The sequence below is a fragment of the Ricinus communis genome, chromosome 1, assembly GCF_019578655.1.
Source record: "Ricinus communis isolate WT05 ecotype wild-type chromosome 1, ASM1957865v1, whole genome shotgun sequence".
Lineage (NCBI taxonomy): Eukaryota > Viridiplantae > Streptophyta > Magnoliopsida > Malpighiales > Euphorbiaceae > Ricinus > Ricinus communis.
The window spans coordinates 13,470,527-13,486,504 of NC_063256.1; the positions used below are offsets into that span (position 1 = coordinate 13,470,527).

Consider the following 15,978-nt stretch of genomic DNA (forward strand, 5'->3'; position numbering starts at 1 on the left):
TCTTTTTTCATGTTAATTTTTAGTTATGCCATGTTAAATTATTGATGCTACCATTATCTTTATGCCAAGTTCAATTGTTAATTATGCCATGTATCTAGCATTAAGTTTTTATTTACTCAGTTTTTGTCAAATGTTTGTTACGAATAAGAGATTGTTGATTGTATTAATATGTACATGTGTGTGTAAGTTTTAATTTCTTTTAGAAGTTTAATTCTTTATTTTCTTCGTTGTTGCACTTCACGTCTCTCAGGCACACCCCTGAGCCCCCGCCTTTAATAACTATGGTTGATCCTGTATCACTTTTCCTTGTCTTCCAGACATATTGCTATTTGAACTACTGAACAATAAATTGAGGACAATAATCGATGAAATAAAGGCTCCATTACTTACTGCTTTAACACTAGATGTACATGTCCTTCCCAACTTCCATGGAAACAAGTATATGATTAGTGATGAAAGGCCTTTTCAGGTTATAGTGCCTAAGTTTTGTTATAGATTTTTTAACTGTTAACTTCTTCATGCTATAGGTCTCCGGCTGCAGATCCAAAAATAAAGGGAATTATTTGTGGCAAGACCCTTGACAAAAAGTGATAGACAATTGATTGTTCTATATCTTGCTGCCTGCAGGGTATTGCATATGGTACACGCCATATTGTGGAGCATTGCAATGCTCATGGTCACACAGTAAGAAAGCATCCCTTTCAATCTTCATGCACCTTTTTTCTTTTCTGCAGATACATGTTTTATATTATGTATAAACATATAACTGGACCTCATAATTTTAGTTGACTCTCATATTTTTAGTTGACTAGTGTTATTAGGAGATTTGTTTTATACCCCATTTTCCTTAGGAAGGAACAAAAAATAGAACAAACCATGACGACAAGTGAAGTGATGTTTTTAAAACGTAGCTAAAATCACATAGTGTTAGGTGGGTGGTGAGGGTTCCTTCAAGTGAATTAATAGCCTGCCTCTAATTTGTTAAAAATGGTATGTGCTTGAAGATTGGAGCTCGAAGAACATAAAGTTTGCATCGGCACAAGTTAAGTTGAAGAACTGATGATTAATTAGAAGCTGATACTTGAAAAGTTAAGTTGTTTATTCTTGAGCTAAATATAACTTTTTTAATTTTCTTATTTTGTTCACTATCTCAATTTCTATTTCTAAGGTTAGTACTTCTACCTCATCTCTACCAAACATTACTTTTGAAGTAACTCCACCATGCAACTTAATAAAATTAAAGATTAGCTACTAACCCTATAATGGAATTATTTAGAGATGGGGTAGATGTACTAACCTTAGAAATACAAATTGAGATAGTTAACAAAATATACTCTGATGATTATTAATTAGAAATTGAAATTTTATAAACTCTAATTTGTATATTTGTGACTAGATAACCCGGAGTCATTAAGTGCGACGGATGGAGGTTAGTTTTAGAGCGCCTTACTGTGAGAGTATATTAAACATATATGTATGTATATACTTTTTCTCCTCTCCCCTTTGCAATAAGCATGTATTTAAATGCGAATGAGAATGACCAGGCTTAGTCATTAAGATGATATTCACGCATGTATTATGTGAAAAAGTATATTTTAACTGCATAACTAGATTGAGTTAGAACCTCCTAGACGATGGGGTAATTATCGGACATAGGCGCATGCTTGACAAGTAATATTAGGCTACAAGTGCTTTGTTATTGTTATTTTAATTAGTGCTGCTTGGTGTTTATTGATGTTGACGTGATTTTCTGTGTTTGCATCTTTATTATAATTTTAATCAGTCGTTAGAAAGAAATGCCGCTACTATCCAAATAGACTGATTGGACAGTGAAAGTGGGGACCCTCTCAGTTTACTGGAAGATCATATTCTTAGTGGATCTAGAAGGCTCAAAAGTCAGATGTTCAGAGAATTATAATCCACAAGACTTGGAAATGAACCTATAAATTTTGAAAAGTATTATAAGCATTTTAAAAGAAATTAAAACTTTTGTCGAAATGGTTTTATCATTTTCGCAAAGTTTTAAACTTGAGCATTTTGTCCGATGGTCTTTCAGTACACTTCACATGCATCAAGTCGCAGGTGTTCACTCATGCATCATAAAAGTTTCATTTCAAATACGTCGAGTAGCACATCGATTGGTCGGTCTCGAATATAATGCTGCAAGTTTTAAACAAAGCGAAAATAAAAAGTATATTGAAATATATTTTACTCAGAATTATTAAAGTATATTGAACGAGTCGAATAAGACTCGATGGATCAAAGTTCTTTGTATGGATGACGTTTGGCACTCGAGACGTTACAGTAAACTGTATGGAGATTGCGAGTGCATAATAATATGATTGCTTATTGGTGAATCGTATGTGATTGGTTAGGGAGGTCTTAAATAATAATTAATGTGTGTGAATGCTCAAAGAGGTTTTAAATAACATGGTGTTAGGGATATTGATGGGTCTAGGGTGTATTCATAGGAGAAATTTATAATAACTTAAGTTTTATCATTTAATAATTTCGTAGTTTTTTTATTATTTTGTTGATAGTTATTTTAAACGATTGTTTTACGAGAAAAATATTAAATAACTCGAGTTTAATTGCGGTAGGCTGTACTTTAATATTTTAGAATTTTAGATAAGTTAAGTCTTTAAATATCATTTTTTTATACTCAAAAAATTAAATTGATATTTTTTTATAATAATAAAATTTGGAAAATGAAGATATTATATGAATTAAATTCTTTTTCAATTATAAATCGTTGTTAGTGGATTTATATTTCCCAATTAGGATGGATGGACTAAGTAAACAGTAATGGATTGACGGTGGGATATTACTTGAGGTGGCAACATATGTAGAGGACGCACTTCCTTTTACTATATCGAAAATATATTTTATTATACAATTATTAGGATAATAGTTTTCATTTAATAGGAGGATAAAAGCGAAATATGGCATGGATACGCATATACTCTTACGTGAGTAAGTTAGAATATAATAGTTTAGTTTTACCTTTTGTTTGTAAATTTAATATATCAAGTAATCATTTATATCCTAATTTTTCTTTCTCTCTACATATTTCTTACAATTTTTACTAATCACCATTATCTTCCTCTAATTATTATCTCTTTGCATGTATTATAAGAAATACTTTTTTGTTCAAGTCCAACTCACTTGGTCTTCTAGCCACTTTTTAAACTAGTTTAAAGCACTAATTTTTTATTCATTGGCTAATATGACTGGATTGTAAATTGAAACTTGTTAGACATGGTCTGTGCTTGAAGATTGGAGCTCAAAGCAAAGAAGGTTTGCGTCGGCACAAATGATGAGGCTCTTTGTTTAGAGTTTTAGTTAAAGAACTGATCATGAGTTGGAAGCTGTCAACTTGAAGAGTTAAGTTGCTCTCCTAGCCACTGTTTACACTAGCTTAAGATACTAACTTTTTGTTCATTGGTTATTATAACTGGACTAGAAGTTGAAGCTTGTTAAAAATGGTATGTGCTTAAAGGTTGGAGCTCGAAGAACCTAAGGTTTGCGTCGGCACAAGTTAAGTTGAAGAAGTGATGATTAGTTAAAAGCTCATACCTGAAAAGTTAAGTTGTTTATTCTTGAGCTAAATATAATTTTTTAATTTTCTTATTTTGTTCACTATGTCAATTTCTATTTTTAAGGTTAGTACCTCTATCTCATCTCTACCCAACATGACTTTTGAAGTAACTCCACCATGTAACTTAATAAAAGTAAAGATTAGCTACTAACCTTATCATGGAATTATTTAGAGATGAGGTAGAGGTACTAACCTTAGAAATACAAATGATAGTTAACAAAATAAGAAAATTAAAAAGTTGTATTTAGCTCAAGAATAAACAACTTAACTTTTCAAGTATCAGCGTCTAATTAATCATCAGTTCTTCAATTTAATTTGTGCCGACGCAAACCTTATGTTCTTCGAGCTCTAATCTTCAAGCACATACCATTTTTAACAAGTTTCAACTTCCAATCCAGTTATAATAACCAATGAACAAAAAATTAGTATCTTAAGCTAGTTTAAACAGTGGCTAGGAGAGCAACTTAACTCTTCAAGTTGACAGCTTCCAACTCATGATCAGTTCTTCAACTGAAACTCTAAACAAAGAGCCTCATCACTTGTGCCGAGGCAAACCTTATGTGCTTCGAGCTCCAATCTTCAAGCACAGACCATGTCTGTTCCAACTTACAATCCAGTCATAATAGCCAATGAACAAAAAGTTAGTGCTTTAAGCTAGTTTAAAAGGTGGCTAGCAGACCAAGTGAGTTGGACTTGAACAAAAAAGTATTTCCTATAAACATGCAAAGAGATAATAATTAGAGGAAGATAATGGTGATTAGTAAAAATTGTAAGAAATATGTAGGGAGAAAGAAAAATTATGATATAAATGATTACTTGAGATATTAAATTTACAAACAAAATGTAAAACTAAATTGTTATATTCTAACTTACTCACGCAAGAGTACATGCGTATCTATGCCATATTTCGCTTTTATCCTCTTATTAAATGAAAACTATTATCCTAATAATTGTATAATAAAATATATCTTCGATACAGTAAAAGAAAGTGTGTCCTCTACATATGTTGCCACCTCAAGTAACATCCCACTGTCAATCCATTACTGTTTACTTAGTCCATCCATCCTAATTGGGAAACATAAATCCACTAACAACCATTTATTATTGAAAAAGAATTTAATTCATATAATATATTCGTCTTCCAAATTTTATTATTTTTAAAGACTTAACTTATCTAAAACTCTAAAATATTAAAGTATAGCCTACTGCAATTAAACTAAGAGTTATTTAATAATTTTCTCGTAAAATAATTATTTAAAATAACTATCAACAAAATAATGAAAACACCACGAAATTATTAAATGATAAAATTTAAGTTATTATAAATTTCTCCTATGAATACACTCTAGACCCATCAATATCCCTAACACCACGTTATCTAAAACCTCTTTGAGCATCTTCACACATTAATTATTATTTAAGGCCACCCTTACCAATCACATACGATTCATCGATAAGCAATCATGTTATTATGCACTCACAATCGCCAAACAGTTTATTGTGACGTCTCGAGTGCCAAATGTCATCCATACAAAGAACTTTGATCCATCGAGTCTTATTCGAACCATTCAATATACTTTAATAATTCTCAATAAAATATATTTCAGTATACTTTTCATTTTCGCTTTGTTTAAAACTTGCAGCATTATGTCCGAACCGACCGATCGATGTGCTACTCGACGTATTTGACATGAAACTTATATGATGCATGAGTGAACACGTGCGACTCGATGCATGTGAAGTATGCTGAAAGACCATTGGACACAACGCTCAAATTTACTTGAGGATCATATTCTTAGTGGATCTAGAGTGCTCACAAGTCAGATGCGAATGAGATTGATGAGACTTAGTGATTAAGCATGCGGCTAAATGCGAATGAAATTCATGAGACTTAGTGATTAAGATGATATGCGCGCATGCATTATGTGAAAAAATAGATTATAACTACATAACGGGATTGAGTTAGAACCTCTTAGACGATGGGGTAATCATCGGACATAAGCGCATACTTGACAAGTAATATTATTCTACATGTGCTTTTTATTTTGATTAGTGTTGCTTGCTGTTTGTTGATGTTGATGTGATTTTCTGTGTTTGTATCTTTATTATGATGTTAATCAGTCGTCAGAAAAAATGCTGCCACTATTGAAATTGATTGATTAGATAGCAAAAGTGGGGACCCTCTCAGTTCATTGGAGGATCATATTCTTAGTGGATCTAGAGGGCTCAAAAGTTAGATGTTCAAAGAATTATGATCCACGAAACTTTGAAATATACTTATAATTTTAAAAAGTATTATAAGCATTTTTAAGAAGATAGAAACTATTTTTGAAATGGTTTTATCATTTTCTCAAAGTTTTAAACTTGAGCATTTTGTCCGATGGCCTTTCAGTACACTTCACATGCATTGAGTCGCACGTGTTCACTCATGCATCATATAATTTTCATGTCAAATACATCAAATAGCATATCGGTCGGTCGGTCTCGGACATAATGCTACAAGTTTTAAATAAAGCGAAAATGAAAAGTATATGAAAATAGATTTTACTCAGAATTACTAAAGTATATTGAGCGGTTCGAACAAGACTCGATGGATCAAAGTTCTCTGTATGGATGACGTTTGGTGCTCGAAATGTCAGAGTAAACTGTATGGTGATTACGAGTAATCTGTACATGATAGGGCTTTTCATAAGATGTAGATGTTCTTGCCGACTTCCATGGAAACAGGTATGTGACTAGTGATGATAAGGCTTTTCAGGTTATAGTGCCTAAGTTTTGTTATACATCTTTGAGCTGTTAAATTCTTCATGCTACAGGTCTCCTGGTGCAGATCCAAAAGCAAAAAGGGAATTATTTGTGGCATGACCCTTGACACAAGTGATAGACAGTTGGCTCTTCTATACCTTGCTGCCATTCAGGGTATTGCATATGGTACATGCCATATTATGGAGCATTGCAATGCTCATGGTCACACAGTAAGACAGCATCCCTTTCAATCTTCATGCACTTTTTTTTGCAGTTACATGTTATATTATGTATAAACATATAACTGGACCTCATATTTTTAGTTGACTAGTTTTATTAAGAGATTTATTTTATATTGTAATTGTTTATCTTTTCAGTTATGTCTTTCTTAGTTAATGGAATGATGACTATATCACGAAATGTAATTTGTTTTCACACTTTCTGTCCTTTCTTTTATATCTTTATTCCTGGCAGATTGACATGTTGCTTGCATGTGGTGGCCTGTGAAAAAATCCCGTGTTTGTACAAGAACATACAGATATTATTGGTACTTATCTTCACTCTCTTTACTATTTATGTCTTAAAATTTTTCTTTGTAATTTTAAAATTAGTGTACATTATTTTGATCGATGAATAGCCTTTGTATGTGAATTTTCATTTATGCCACCATGTGATGTTCATGTATAGAGACGAGTTAAGAATAAGACAGTTTATGTGCTGATCTAACATTTGGATTAAGAAAAAGATTGGGAATTGGTTAACAATGGATATTCTTGCCCCTGCTGTAGCTATATTGTTGCTTATATGGTTCAACCATTGCACTAGAAATTGTTGATACATGTTCATTTACTTGCAATTACCTTTACTGTAATTTTCCCTCATTATTTCTTTTCCTAGTTTGATATAATGTATGTGTGAAGTCTCAATGTTCACTAGTTAATAATTATTGTGAATATGCGAGGAAAGTCTTTCAATCTTGAATTGTTAGCTTGAATAGTTCATGGAACCTCACATTGAATTTTGGATAGTTCATACCAGTAAGGTTGGTGTTGAGTTTCAGAGTTAGAAGAACTAAGTGGGTTTTGTATCAATTAGCATTTGCTATAAGTTGTTTGTACCATTAATGGTTTGAGTTGCTTTTGTTTCTTTGGTTTTTGGATGAGCATGCTTCTTATTGATCATTTTGCCCCTGGCTGCATTTGGGATTGGTGTGCTGAATTATCATTTTTTGTTTTCCAGGAGAAAAAAGGGGAAATTTCTTGCAGCTCTTGATCATCCTTTTGACTCTGCATTTAGAGGCTCACCATCATCTTAGACTACAATTGTAACATATATTTTTTGTGCTGATCAGGTAGCACCAGTGAAGTGGGTGCAATATATATCTTTCCAATCCATCTTCTGATTTTTCTTTTAATTTTCTTATGACTTTGTTTTTATTTCTTAAAAGTTTTTTAAAATCAAGTTTTAGAAATTGCAAAAAAGAAAAAGAAAAAGAAAGAGAATCAGAATCCCTACTTAGAAAAGTTATATTAAAACAGTTTTCGGGGTAAGAGGTTTGGGGGAAATTATCCATCGGTTTGTGCTTATATTTTAATATTTTTATTTTTGAATTAATGTAGAGTATCTATTATTTTTTGGTCTATTTTTATTAGTATGACTTTTGAAAATGGATCTTCCTAGGATAAAAGTTATTAGTAGATTGACATTGCCGTTGTACGGAATTAATTAAGAATATTTCATTTCTGATAATTAAATAGATTGTACAAGTTATAGATATGTAAATATTTTAAATTAAAAATAGAAATAGAAATACTGGTATAAAAAAAATTAGATAAGAATTTCAAAATTTTAATATCAACGAAATAATTTATTCAAAATTTGGTGTCTAAATCTAATGTAGAGAAAATCCATACAAATCATGAAAGTCAAAAGAAGCTTTATTTTTCCCATAAAAAAAAAAAAGACATTTATGATTAAGGATATCCTTATTATCGCAAGACAGCAATTCCTATGCGTATTTTTCTAGGTTGAGGATATCCTTATGGATTGTACCTTAGGCCTCTGGTTTCTTTATGGATAAGGATAGTTGTAGTTGAATTCAGATGTGGTAGGGACTAGGAAAGGTGATACGCTACTCCCTTGCTTGTGGCCTATGCCCAATGAACTGAAAAAAATGGAAGTTCACTAAAGTGGTGCAATCTACAAAACTATAATTATTTACAGGGTAGGATATTTAAATTACCTGTAAAAGCATTACCGAATGTGAGGAATTTTAAGCTAGCCATTTACAACAGGAGACTTCCAAAATAACCAAAAGTATTAGAAGGGATTAAAGAAGATTTCCATAGGTCGTTACACACTATTTAGATAAGTGCTTGATTGGAATACTGAGTAATTTATTTTGTGTTATACTAAGTACTAGATATTAGAAGAAATGCTATTAAGACAATTGATACCAGTGCTTATAATGATGACATATAGTATAATTTTGGCTTACTTAAAAGAATTTGGTTGATAAATTTTTACCTTTCTAGGAGGGTGAGTGGGAAAGCAATAACCGAGGTATTTCCAGGAAGAACGTTACTGTTGTTTGATTATAGAATCATGGTTTTATTGGAATATCTAATTCTCTGGTACTCTGACGGCCATAGATAGCCCATTTGGCCGCACCTACTTGTATTCTAGTATGCATTTTGTCATTGAGTAATTATACAAGCTAAGGCCTTGTGATTATGCTGTTTATTAGGAGTAGAATTACATAACACAAATATCAGTAGTGCCTGTTTTTATTGGCAGTGATTTCTTAGCAGTTTAGGCTGGGCTTGAAGGTTGCCTCTAGATGCTGTGAGGCCATATGCATTCGCGAGGTGAAGACAAAAGCTTTTACTGTTAAAGATCACAGAGGAGAGCGTAAGTTCATTCCTTGCCTTTTATTTTTTTTGTTTATATTTCCTATGGAATATGTGAAATTAATTTTCTATTCCATTGACAATATACAAGAAACACTACCCACCTGCATTAAATGACGATGTATGGAGATTGGAGAAAATTGGCAAGGATGGATCCTTTCATAAGAAGCTAAATAATCAAGAAATATTCACAATTGAAGACTTCTAAAGACTTCTGGTCTGGGATGCTCAAAGATTACGAAATGTAAGTGGAGGTTTGGATTTTTGATTCAGTTCCTGCTGTATTCATATATTCTGATTTGCCTTTATTTGGATGTAGATACTAGGGTCTGGCATTAACAAAATGTGGTATGCTCTTGTAGAGCATGCAAAGACTTCTGGCCTCAGTGGAAAGCTTTATGTTTATTATCCTGAAGATTCCCGTTGGTGTCGTTTGTAATAATATCTATGAACTAAATGGCCTTATCTCTGAGGAACAATATTATTCAGCTAGTTCTCTTTCTGATGATCAAAAGGTTGGTCTTGCATTCTTCTATATATGTATATTTTGAATATTCTTTCATTATTTTATCCTTCTTAGGGGTTTTAATGTCTCAGCACTCTATGGTTTCTGTTTTGCATGGTTTTACCGTGAACAATTTGAATCATATACAAACTTGAGAGTGAGTAAAATTGTGCTGAATTTGTGTTTCATCTGTTAAATCATAGAACGATCTGATTGGTCTGTTTGAGTTTTTTGCAATATGCGCCATCATTTTTCTATGCATACAAATGTTTGCTGCTTGTTTAATTTGACACTATTTCTCTGATTTTTATTTTCCTTTCTTTTCTTCCCCTTTTTCAAGCTCAACTCTAAATGTCAAATTATAAACTTAAGTGATCTTAAACTATTATCTGTAACACTACTTGTATATTGCAAGAATGAATGTGTCAATGTCTTTATGGTAGTTATTTATTGTTTTCTTTATGGTGAGTATAGACTGATGTGTGAATCTTGATGTACTAATTATATATCTTATTCCCTATTGAAGTATGATAATTAGATAAAATGTACACTTGTAGTTCCAGTATTGAGAGTTTTTATGGATTTTTTAAATATCACGAAACATATAGAAGCATTTTACATGTATAACTACATGTTGGAAAAAATATTATATAGTTTGAGAGTCTTATATATTAGTTTCCTGAATTTATGGATATCCAACGGCAATTTGTTATAAAAGTGAGTTTTAAAGACCTTCCAGAGCTGTGTCCTCTCAGTGATATCAGCAACAGCAGTGATATCCATGGGTTTTTTTTTAGATTTATTTTAATTACTCATGTTACAACATGTTGCAGAAACATAAACTATTGCTTGTGCTGGGCATTGCTTTGAGTACATATAAAATCAAATGAGTCTACGATCTCAATGATGAGACTATATCTGATGCAATGTACTCATTTTGCATGGTTTTTAAAACTAAATCTTTGTCCAAAGGAGCTTACTTAATTTTTAACTAACAAACTTGGTTGGTCCTGCTTAATTTTCTTTTCTTGGACATGACTTTACTCATTAAAATTTGTTTTGTAGGTATATATGGATACATTGGTGAAAAGAAAGCATATGACAATTGGAATGAGGTTATAGAGTATGACGGCAAGTCTCTTCTGAACTTTAAGCAAAGTAAGAGGTCAAACACTTACCAAGATGAACTACAGATAGGCCAAATAGGTTACCCTAGTGCTTCAGACCACCAAATGCAATTGTCGAGGCTTCCAGCTTCAGTTACTACTGAGTAGGCTTCTGTGTATTCAGGCCTCCAAGTTGGAGGTAAGTCCTTATAGATATTCAGTAAGTAGTTAATAGGGGTACATTAGTTTTAATATTCTCATCTTATTTGGGTTTTCTTATCTTGTGTCAGGGTATAATGATAGTATGGGAGCAGGATTCTCGGCTCAATCCCAGCTTGTGAATCCAAATTCAAGTACCCGGTTTGACAGTACCTCATTCAGAGTACATGAACCTTTGATCAGCAACTCTCACCATGCTCAAGGGATGAGAAATGATAACAGTGTTGGTCTAGCTCAGGGTTTCAAGCTCTTGGCTCTTCCATGCAGCCATCTAGTCTCAATCCTTTTGATGACTGGACCAACAACCGAGACAAAGGAGTTGATGAATACTTTACTGAGGAAGAGATTCGCATATGAAGTCATGAGATGCTTGAGAATGAAGATATGCAACAGTTGCTTCGACTCTTTAGCATGGTGGGGCATGGCGCTGTAAATATACATGAAGATGGATTCTCATTCCCACCTTACATGGCAGCGTCACCAATGCCAAACTATGACGAGAACGGCGTGCGTCCTAATAAAGCTGTTGTTGGTTGGCTGAAGATCAAGGCGGCAATGAGATTGGGGTTCTTTATCAGGAACAAAGCAACTGAAAGGCGAGCACAACTTGTTGAATTGGATGATGAATAGTAGTTGGAAGTTGTTGCTGTCAAAAGACTATTTGCAGGCCAAATGTCTTTCCTGGGCCAGCAATATATTTTTGAAGGTCTTGGGACTGCATAAAATTGTTTGTTTTGAAAGTCTCAAAAGACCTCTGCGTGTTTCTGGGCATTTAAGTATCAAAGAAATCTCTTCTTGTACAGTTGTACAGTATGTTATTCCTTTCTTTAGCTACTCTTTCTTAGAACTTAGCAAGAAGCTTCTCTCTAATCACTTTTATCATCGTTGGGGTGTATTTATGATAATCTGTTTAAAAGACTTTTAAGGGGTGAATCTGTCTTTCAGTTGATGGCTCCTCTCATTCTTGTTGACTGATTAGGGGAACCTTTTTCTAATAATAGCCAATAGATATGACTTCCCTTTTTTTTTGTATCAATCAGCATTTGCTATAAATTGTTTATACAATTAATGGTTTGAGTTGCTTTTGTTTCTTTTGTTTTTGGATGAGCATGCTTCTTTCTAATCACTTTGCGCCTGGTTGTATTTGGGTTTGGTGTGCTGAATTATCATTTTTTGTTTTCCAAGAGAAAAAAAGGAAAATTTCTTGTAGCTCTTGATCATCCTTTTGACTCTGCATTTAGAGGCTCACCATCATCTTAGACTACAATTGCAACATATATTTTTTATGCTGATCAGGTAGCATAGTGAAGTGGTTGCAATATATATCTTCCCAATCCATTTTTTGATTTTTCTTTTAATTTTCTTATGACTTTATTTTTATTTCTTAAAAGTTTTATAAAATCAATTTTTAGAAATTGCAAAAAAGAAAAAGAAAAAGAAAGAGAATCAGAATCCCTACTTAGAAAAGTTGTATCAAAATAATTTTCGGGCTAAGAGGTTTGGAAAAAATTGTCCATCGGTTTGTGCTTATATTTTAATATTTTTATTTTTGAATCAATAGAGTATCTATTATCTTTTGGTCTATTTTTATTGGTATGACTATCGAAAGTGGATCTTACTAGGATAAAAGTTATTAGTAGATTAGCATTGCCATTGTACGGAATTAATTAAGAATATTTCATTTCTAATAATTAAATAGATCGTACAAGTTATAAATATGTAAATATTTTAAAATTAAAATAAAAATAGAAATACTAGTATAAAAAATTAAAATATTAATATCAATTAGATAAAAATTTAATATCAACGAAATAATTTATTCAAAATTTAGTGTCTAAATATAATGTAGAGAAAATCTATACATATCATAAAAGTCAAAAGTAGCTTTATTTTTAATTTTCTTTATGTGTAAAAGAGTATTTCCTCATTTATATAAATGTCTACAAGCTTTATTTTGTTCCTTAAGAACTAATAAGTATTAATTAAATTACAAACAAATATTTTTTGATTTAGACTAAAACTTAAGTGTATATATTAATTAAATTATGTATTACTCTTCCTGCTCATTTTAAAGTATATATAGAGCATCAGAAATGATAAAGTTACACATGTTCTGTTAATGCTACATTATAAAATAAGAAATATATAAAAAATATTCATTAATAAGAAAATATGAGATAAATTTTCTTTTTTGGTTTTTTCACAATTATCTAACCGTCTTGAAAGACCTAATCACATTGAAAATTGACTTTTATTATTTATGTACCTAAAATTAATATCCTACAATTAATAGGATGAAATTCTTTAATACAAAAGCCCTATGTTGCATATGTTGCCACCATTGCATTACTTAGAAAGAGCCATTAAGATAGACCTGACTTAAGAGATCTAATGGAGAAAAGAAGTAGGCACATGATAGGTGGCATCATCTAAAGATAATAATATTGCCGGCCAATAGAAAAGCTACAACACAAGAAGGAAGCAAACAATAAGAGTAAAGGAAATGAATAGACCAATAGGGTAAAAGAGACCTTAAAACTCTGATTGTCTTATATATAAAGACCATGATGGATAAGGTAGAATATGAAGTTACTCATTTTAACTCTAATCTTATTATTTCTCTTTCTCTTTCTCTATCTGACTTGATAGTTAGAGTGGGTCGTTGATCTTTCCGTTGACGCTCCCATCTCATCGATTATTGTCTTGCAAGATCAAGCTAGAAAAAATCTCAATCATGAATTATCAACTATAAAATAATAAAAAAATGTATGTTGTTAATCTAATTTATAGTAAAAGCTCCACATATGGAAGATGTTAAAATATTTTTTTGAAACAATTTTTTTAGAAGTTAAAAATGCATATATAGATTAACATAAATTATGGGCTGTTTTTGTAGCCTATGTATCTTTTTAGAAGAACTAAAAAAATATTCTTTTACGATTTTTTTATCAAAATTTTTGCTTTCTTATAGTTGGCTATAGATTTTCTTTATTATCTTTCAAGAAAATAGCGAGTGATATGAATCTCTTATTTATGAGTATTTGAGAAACTAAGTTTATTTGAATAAATCTTTGTTACATATATTGATTTAAAAAAAAAAATTGTGAGTTTCTGATTTGCTGATTTGTAGTAAAAAAGAAAAAAAAAAAAGATGATTAGAACTGATATTTTGAACATGCACCTAAGATGTTTGATGAATCTTCTGAATGAATTTTATTTTGCTCTTAGTGATGGTTTTAATGGTTGTGATGCTCATGGATTTGATATTATACTCAATAGTATACATATACTCTCTCTCTATATATATATATATGAATAAATACAAAAATATATAAAAATACTATTTTGATATGCTAGAAACTTTTATATATATTGTGCATACATTATTATCTCTTTTTTTCCTATGTTTAGAAATACATAGTGAAAAATGAGCGGGAAAAGAATAAATTTATAGAATAATCAAAGAAAGAGTAAGTAGATCATAATACAACTAGCAAAGAAATGAGATGACATGAGACATTAATTCAAAACATGTTGGCTAGTTATTTAGTTTAATTTGCTTTTGTTTTTCCTTGTAATTGTGTTGTCCATGTATGGACAAGCAATGAAATGACCGTTTGAGTTTGCCAATAAATTGGATTAAATATAATTCTGTTATACACTGATGATGTTTGATAATATATATATTCTAAAAAATTGGCTAAACTTTTAAATAGTGGTCCAACTTATAATTGTATAGATACCACAGATATAAAACATAAACGAAATAATAGTTTTAGATACCATTTATAGATTATTCGTATACCAAATATATATGAAATATATACCACAATCTATGAGATGTATACTATTTAATGTAACTTTTACTTATGTTTTTGTAAAGATATAAACATAGTAAATGTACTGTATATAAGAAACATATATTAACATAAATTAAAAGTGTTCCATCACATTGAATGAACATTGATATTATATCTATTCCTACTGAAAGAAAAATATTTCGAAATGAAAATATGTTAAATAAATTGAAATTTTAATTAAAAATTACTTAACATATGTTTTTTTTTATGGAAATACATATAGTATGCTTGAATTTATTAAGAATATAATTTAGATTATATTTTATATATAAGTCAATTTCGTTTTAAAAAGAAATATGATAAAATGGTATTGTTTTCTGCAAAAATGCATAAAATAGTATAATCTTCAATTTCGTTTTAAATGTTTAGGTATAATCTTCAAAATTCAACTCAAAACCCTTTAACTACCACCAACATCCTAAAATGACATTAATTTATCAATTAAAACTCAATTTCAACCAAAACAATCAAAGATCTATCTAAAAAAACTGAGATTGTTGTTACTCAATCTATATTTCAATGAAAAAAGAAATTTCAGATCTGATTATTTTCCATTTAATGATTGACTTTCATTTTAAAGTCATTATAGAAAGTAATATTAATAGGTAAATGGAAGAAAAAGGATGAGAGTATAGTGTTTAGCTAACGTGAAAAAAGAAAAATAAAAAAGCTTTTTGAGAAGATGGAAATAGAAATATTGAAAGAGTTAGAAATGAGATAGCCGCGTAAATTATATTTTTAATTTAAAAATAATTAGTTTGCTATTATTTTTAAAATTTTATAAATTAATGTTGAATATTGAAATTTTTATTAAAATGTATCTATCAACTTGATTTTATAATCAAAATAATAATAATAATTGTCGTATCATGATAGATATAGGTAAAAATGGCTCCAGTAACATTATTTCCATTTAGCTAACTAAGGAGAATCAGGAGTATTGGAATTTCTATCATGATAGATATAGATAAAAATGGCTCTAGTAACATTATTTCCATTTAGCTAACTAAGGAGAATCGGCAGTATTAGAATTTCT

The 15,978-nt window shown here is 30.7% G+C and overlaps 1 pseudogene; it reads left to right on the top strand.

Annotated features, from left to right (window-relative positions):
* The first annotated feature begins 7,106 nt into the window (after positions 1-7,106).
* LOC8289688 lies at positions 7,107-11,749 on the top strand (annotated as a pseudogene).
* Positions 11,750-15,978: the final 4,229 nt, after the last annotated feature.